Source organism: Labrus bergylta, chromosome 7 (genome assembly GCF_963930695.1).
Source record: "Labrus bergylta chromosome 7, fLabBer1.1, whole genome shotgun sequence".
NCBI classification, from domain to species: Eukaryota; Metazoa; Chordata; class Actinopteri; order Labriformes; family Labridae; genus Labrus; species Labrus bergylta.
In genome coordinates, this window is record NC_089201.1 from 18175254 (window position 1) to 18183726 (window position 8473).

Genomic DNA, 8473 nt, shown 5'->3' on the forward strand with positions numbered 1-8473 from the left:
GTACCCAAGAAAACACTCTGAAGACCTTTGTCAGTTATCAGTCACATCATCAAAACAAAGATGAAAAACTTCTGATAATGTGGAACATGTTTGACAAGATAAGAAAGGAACTGACTGTAAACACTGAGTTTATGGCCAACATCAAACAACTGAGATGACCTGAACATGTCTCCACTCCAGCAAACTGGCACGACTGTCTTGACTATGACAATGCTTCAAACCTTATGGTAAAGAGATGATATTACACTTTGGCAATACAAAGTATAATCAGTTTTATTCTCATCATTTCCTTTTTTTTTCTTCTTACCACTGTAACTTTTGCTGCTTTGCTAAAGTGCTCATGATGGATAGGCCGGGTCTTTGTAATATAGCAATAAGTAAGGTCTTTTACCTGCTTTTTGTAACATAACAATGAGTAAGGTCTTTTTACCTGCTCTTTTGTAATGTTAACAGACAAAGAGTAAGGTCTTTTACCTGCTTTTTGTAAAGTGTCTCGAGATAACACTTGTTATGAGTTGACGCTATACAAATAAAAATTGATTGATTGATTGATTTCCTCATGAAGCCATTTTTTTAAGGATTAGTTCCAAATAGCTGTTGGCTAAAACTTCCATCACTGTCTTTTCTTCTGGATGTGAAGTGTTGATAGCTGTATTAAAGCCCGGCCATTTAAAGGCTACTCATTTGAATCTAAAGACCTTCTTGTATTTTTCCAACTTGAAACTGTGCAACTCCTGAAGGATATTTATATAGAAAACCAGGTTACAGAAGGAGCAGTGTGTTTCAACATGGCCGCTGTGTCCTGCTTTGACCTCTATCACAGTGAGCTTCTCAGGAGGTGAAGTGTGATGTTCGGATGAAAGGCAGTCACGAGTAAGATGTAATAGATCAAACTGATGATGAATGACGTTGATGATATTTTATTAAAAAATAACCACAATGGTTCAACACTGCAGTCTGTAGGAAGTTTATCCGTAACACCAGCGTTTTGAAATGTATGTTTGGATTAATGCCACTTAGATAAACTTCTGCACGTGGACTGACTGGACGAGTATCAAAGCAAAGTCTCAGTATTAATCTACCGATCAGAAAGTGGAGCACAGAGAGCGAGTGTGTGCAGACATCCACAGACAATGCAGTGCTATATTTGTAAAAGTGGACCAGACCTCATGCTGTGCCTTTAGGGCGAAACCCTGCCACAAAGTAGCATCATTAAAACTGGAGATTTCTGCCTCGACGTGTTAAAAGAAAGCTTTGTGCCATATTGAAATCTGTCCAGCGGTGGCCATTTTGTGTGAAAGCATCATTCACATCCAGAGCTTAGATTTCTATGGAAAACTACCAGGGAGGCAATGTGTGTATATGTGTGTCAGCGAGACAGTGTGTCTATTGGCTCATAGCTCCTCAGATCACCACACCCTCCATGTGCTTGTCAGGTGTGGAAGTACCTCAGGAATGAGAATAACTCAGCACACTGAGAGCAGGGAACCTAACACACTCAATAAAGAATGTGTTTTTTAAAGGTTTATCAGTCAAATGATCGACCCTTATCTCATTTTAGCTGCACAGGAGTGATGTTTCTTTACAATGGCAACACAGAAGACACAACTGTCAACTTTTCTGAAAGTTTATCTGCATGTATGTATTGACCTAGTAAAGCACTCTGATCCCTCTGTCATCACCACAGCAGATGATTGTAAGCACTGCAACACGGAGATAAAGTCATTCAATACATTTGTGACTTTTAGGTTGATAATGATTACAAAGGCAGCATAGATCTTGTTAGGTCTGTAAATGTGATTTTTAGAGGTTAATCTGAAGCTTGATCCTTTAACCAAGGTCTTATCTATTGGCAGAGTTGTTAGAACCCCACATGATTACATTTCAGACCTAAATCTGGCCTGTGTATGTTCTATTCCTCTTGCTTTTTGTCTCAATTGTTTCCTTAGATCAATGCCTTATTTTTTCTAACCGAGCTGACAAATTATAGATATGAAATTGGATGATTTCATACAATTTAAGTCTGAACTTGCTAAATGTTCATATGATATACATGGACAAATATCTCCTTTCTTCTATGTGTTTACATGTGGATGGTTGTTTTGTTGTTTTGTTTTTAATAATTGATTCTACTGTAATGTCTGCAGCACTGGACACAGACAAATTTCCCCAATGGGGGATTAAATGTATGGTATTATATCCTATTGTATCATTGTCAGTCATCTTAAAATTTAAATGAATATATTGAAACTGCAAAATTTGACACAAAGTAATGCACCTGACAAAAGAAATAGGGTTAATAATGTCTTAATAATGCACAAAACTACATATTACAATGTTGTGTATAACTTAAAAACTGCAGAGACTGGGTTGTTTTTGTCAGTTTTACATTTAGCAAGAAAGTCCAGTATGCCCTCATTTCCAATTTAGTGATGGTACAAGGTTTACTTTTGGGATTTCTAAGTCCAAAAAGAGACAGGACAGTGGACAGAGTCAGAAATTGTGGAGAGAGAGTTGGGAATGACATGGAAAGGAGCCACAGGTTGGATTCCAAACTGTGCAAACTGCTTGGAGGACTAAAGCTTTCGTTCACTAAACACTTGGCTACCGGCGGCCCCGTATAACTGTCTATATGGAGAAACAATTTTATGTGGGGTGTAATATTTTGGGTGCTTTATGGGTAGTACATGGACTATAGTGTTCCCAATTAATCTCCATTGTATTTTAGTGGCAGCTGAGGCAATCTTCATGACATGATACTTTGAGGCTTTTTGTTTCTTTGCTAGTTTGCTATTCTTAAATGATCAGAGTGACCTTTCAGCTTGTTAAAGCATTTTCCGGCTCTTATGTTCTCCCTACTTTTATGTGGGATTTCCTCCAGGTGATTCTGTTTATTTCCACAGTAAAACAAAAACATACAGGACAAGTGAAATGGAAACTCCTGGAGCCAACTGTCTTTGTATATCTATGAATGTGACACACCTGTCCAAGAGTTTTTCAATTTTTTAGCCAATGCATGCTCTATTAAGCTTCAACCAGCAGTGTCCATTAATTGAGAGATAAAATGTAGAAATGATTTTGTTGCTTTCCTTTTCTACTGTCCTATTATATTCCGTTATGGCTACTACATCTGAGGTAAACAACCACTCAGCATGCTCGGATGAGTAGAATGACAACCCATCTGTTAGGGTAATTATTCTGATGTGTTTGCTATTTTCCATTGGTTGCATAGTTTCACAAATCTTGTTTTTGCCAAGTCCAAGCCAAGCCCTCACATTCCTTTGCCTGATAGAGGGTGATGGAGCATACAGGGCAAAAAAAGAAAAGAAGAAAGAAAAAGTACACATCTTTAAACAGTTATTCAAAGCTTCCAGTTAGAGCTGCTGTGGTTTGTGATGTGTGGGCTGGTGCAGATGTGTGTGCGTGTGTGTATCATCTTGGAGAGGATGTGCTGATTCTCATGGAGGAGCTGGGTGTGTCAGACCCAGCCCGTATTTTTGTCAGCATGAGTAAGGTTTTATGGTGAGAAGATGAAGGAGCCTTCTGTGCAAAGGGGCTTCTATAAAAACTAATCCTTGAAATCTACAGTGTCACAAACAATTATGTATCATAATTATTGATGTTTTGAGATTTGTTAATCAATTTCTTAAAAATTGATACCGCTCTGCCTGATTGGGACATGAACAAGGTTTGTGCATTATTTCCGCTCTGTTCTTACATGAAATGGGCCCTCCATTAACCCCAAAATATACATATTACTGATACAATTGTCTCTGTAACTGTTAACTATTGAAACTCATGTTCATAATGTGGTGTTCCTCAAGGCTCAGTCTTTGGTTCCCTCATAATTTCCACTTGGATGCTTCTACTTAAAAAAAAAATGTAGAGCCCAAAAAGAAATTTAGTTGCAATAATATGCAGACAACACCCAGCTGTACCTCTCAGTATGACCAAATAATAAGACAAGTTCCACTACCGACTAACCAAATGAAGGTAAGACTAAATCTGACCTTTTTCACACAGGCACTCCTGAAAATTAGAGGCAGGCCGCATTGAAATCATCCTGACTTGCCTGCTTACAGATGCCCACCCATCCTTGGCAACAGTCCGAATCTGTAATGACAGTTTCTGCCTTTGTATAAATGCAAATCTAATTAAATATTTCTATTTCTATTTCTATTTCTATTCCATTTCTAGGAATGTACTTTATTGACATACACATTTCAAATGGCTTGATTGTGTTTATATGTTATGCCTACAAAGAAAACCCTTTGTGCCAAAACAAGAAATAATGGGGACATTAGAGTTGTGCAGTCACTCTTTAGGACAAAGTACCAGGCTTAAAAAAAAAAAAGAGTGAAGAAACTTGGCACAGTATGAGTCTGTAGTATTGTGAAAATCTGCAGCTGCACAACTGAGTGACTTGATAAACAGTTTCACCTTTAACTTAAGTTGCAAAAAAAGTCAACTGTGCTGTTTCTTTCTGAAGATTAAGCCTGACATCCAGACATGATGGCATTTTTATTAGAAGACAAGTTAGGGCATAGTTAGAAGCATGATGGAAGTATGTCATGAGATATGATCTAACAGTATGCAGCAACAATTTGTTCAATATTCTTTATGTTCTAAAAACATTCATGTTGCTGGTAAGTATTGGTTTAAAACATGTTCTTAATGACACAAAAAATGAAAATACTTGCAATATAACCATACACATACAGTAATTCTGAATCTGTTGATGATTAAATGTGTTCAGTCTTTGCAAAGCAGTACTTATATGAAATGTGCAAGTGTTTTAAACTTTTAATTCATAAAAGGCAAATTGTGTTATTAGTCTTCTAAAATGTACAGACACTCAAAATAATTCTCTGCTAGTTTTACTGGCAGATTAGTAATTACTACTCTCAGTAGTTGAGTGCAAGTTTTTAGTTTGTGGTATTTTCAGTAAATCTACCATAAGGATTTTTTTTGTAATGAAACAGACTGAGAATAATACACAAGATTTTTTTATATTGTTATTTTAAATGCCTGAAACCACTGCTGAAGGAAATAGAAGGAACAGCTTTGTCCACATGGGGCGCCAAAGTCAACACCAACCACAAGTTCCTCACAGGAGCTTTAAACAGGTGTTTTTGTTTTCTTTCCACCATTTCACTCTCAAGGCCAAATAGGTCCTTTTGATTGAAGTTTCACCTCTGTTTTAGTGCTAAAGTTGTTTTAAGCTCTTCTTTTAGAACATTTTTGTCACCGATGAATGATCAACTTCTCAGGTTAAATTAAAAGTCAACACTTTTATGAAATTGATTCTGTTGTTTTTATAGCAAAATGCTTATCTCAAAATCAACCAAAAACAAAGTTTGCCAATTGTTCAGCTCTGGCTGACTCAACACTGGAAACATTGCTCCAGTGTGGTACTGTGCATGACCTGACAGCTGCTCTGCATACCTTCCGATGCTGTCATCCTTCACGTGATAAGTAAGCAGCATAAAATCACTTTCAAGGAGGGAGAAAAACATCAGTGTCTCTCACCTGGATGGAGCCAAACACTCGTCACTTAAGAGAGTAATTCTTTGTCTACCATCGGTGAGAGGAAATTACATCCCTTTGGCACAATGCATGAAATCTTTATCAGGCCTCGGATGACAGGGTGTAACCGGAAGATTAGAGGGAATGCAACGCAAATGATGCTGTTGCTATTTGTTCAATAGTGACTTTGTAGTTTCGCTGAACACTAGGATACTAACACGTACAAAAGAAAGTCAGGAGGGGGTCTCTGAAGTTTTGAGTGTTTTCATTCATTCAAGGGAAAAGCTGTGACACGTGCAGACAATTCTCCTGTTAAGTGTGATATCATACTTTCCATATTTTTAAGTTAAAAGCCCATTAGGGTGATGATGGAAGAGGCTGTTCTGTGGATTATGCTACAAACCAAAAGAGCTATTCAACTGTTTTCCTGCCGACAACTATCTGATCAAAGCAACAATGAAGCTTTCTATTGAGCGGATTGATAAATGGTTTCATTCACTGCCCCACACAATACTTTAAATGTCCATCATTGAAAGTCAGTGTGGATTCCTTTATGGAGAAGTTGTTTTGCACTTGTTCGGTGAATCTACACAGTTGTTTGCCGTAGCCTATGCATGTGGCCCCTTGCTGTTGTGAGTTTTGATACTTGTGAGCTGGTGTGTGGTCCTACAATTGAAGCACAAAAACCCTACCAGGCTATGGGGTCTTTATAACACTATGCAGAGCTGCGCACAAGTCTGTTAATCTGTTTATGTTTTTTTATTGGTGTTCCTTTTTTTTGAATTCATCATTTATATGTAGCCTACTGATTTTTTGTGTATGTTATGTATGGAGACTGAAGGACTCGAGTGAAAAAAAAAACACTTCTAAAATCAGTCCAAGTGTGAAAATGTCTCTAACCTCAAATGCTGGTTGAAAGCGAAAGTGTCTACCTACGACAAAATGCATTTCAACTCACTCAGCGACCAATGATTGAGGCCTTAGGTGAATGATTTGTTAAAGAGTGGCTAACATGAGTTACCTCTGGTTTACTCAGGCTCTCTGCACCACAGCCAATAACAGACCACTGACATGAAGGGCAGAAAGACGATGATTTCAAGCTTCATGCTCACATCCTGTGTGACTAGGCACACACCTGCAGGTTTATCAGAATCTAATGCACCAGGAAAAGGCTCCCATCAGCTTTTATGATGTTTGCTTTGTACTTTCATGGCAGCAGATGGTGCCTGCTGACTTCCTACCAAACAAGAGAGAATGATATCACTGTGAACTGATGAGCACTGAGGCAACCTGTGTGGACTCGACTGATAGTTGCATTTAAACATTTTGTTTGAATTGCGAGTGTAGAAAAAAGTTTGATGAGTGCAGAGAAAGCCGTATCCTGTCATTGGCCGTATGAAAGTCTTTGTGGAACATTTACAGGTGTGAGATTGAGAGCAGTGGGACAGGTGACACTGAAGCTTACAGATGGCGTCCAACTTGTTGCCAGACAGATTCGGGCTATTTTGGAAAATGGTTTGAGGGGCTCTCAAGCTTGTTGTGAAATTTTTCCACTGCCTAGAACAAATGTGACAGTCAGAGCCTCAGTATGCAGGGGCCTGTCAGGACATTCCTCCTCTGAAACCGACATCACTCTTTTCCCCCCTCTCATCTCTCCATCCATCCTGAAAGAACTGAAGGCTGAGCAGGAGCAGAGGTGCCGAGACAACGGCATTAAAACTTTAACCCTGAATCTGAGGAGCTCAGTGTGTACTTTTACCATTCAAATATATACATTCACGTCTGTTTAAGGACATGTTGGTGTTGTGGACAAGCAGTAATGAATGCTGAGTTTAGTTCTGTATCTTCTTAACATGAACAAAACGCTTTAAGCATTCCCAATGCCGTGCTTCAGCTATTTTGTTATCTGTCAAATCTCTGTCGTTGCTACACTGCCAGATCAAATTCAAACACATTACCTAGTAATGTAAATGTGCCTTTACTGCCCTTATGATGTCACATATTTCCAACCAAAATCTTCATTCCAGTAAAAACTACAACACATTGGTTACAGTTAGCAGCTTTTAAAACAGAATTACGCCCCCAAAGAAAAAGCATGAGGTTTAGGCATAGGCAGCGATCTCCTATTAAACACTGTTGTGTTAAAAATGTGAATTGCACTCTGAAATTCTACCTGACTTTAATGTAGTTTGCCTGCAGGTACAGTATTCATATGCCTCAATAAAGATGGGCGTCCTCTTTCCTCAGGTTACCTTACCTGGGGGTGATGAGGGGGGCGTGTCTTAGTTTCTGCCTGTGAGGCGTGTATGAGGACAATAACACCAGCCCTAATGAAGAGACACAACTCGACAGGTTTACGATTGTAGTTATTACTTGTAAACTCGCCAGGAATAACAGGAGACGGTTGTTTCTTTCTTGAAAAGTAGTAAACCAACACCTCATATTCTATGCAAATGTTTGGACTTATTACAGGCCTGTGCAAATTATATTGTTGTCTATATGCATATTAGTACATTCTTCACAAGTGTGTGCTTCTGTTCTTTTGTATCCATTATTACTTCTTCTGTTTAAGTCCAAGATAAAGTTGATTGTTCATTTCTCTCTGATGGACACAAGGCCTTGCTTTGAGTTAGCCTGTGGGTCATTTTCTTTATTTAATAGACCCATTTCTTTACCAGCTGCTCTGTGCCAGAAAGCAATATTCCTTATTACTGGAAAGAATTTTGAATGAGTCACTCAGAGACGACAACTCTAAAGAGAAAATAGCCCTTGGTTATGCCAGACATCAGGCTGGTTTAGTCTGCCTTCTCCTGCACGAAAACCCCCCCCAAAATAAGATGCATACTCGATAAACATATAGGCAGCAAGAACTGCAGATTATTCCCTTAGCTGGATTTAAACCTGTGACCCTCGGGGTAGAGGTTTGACTCCTGCTCAATCCTGAGCT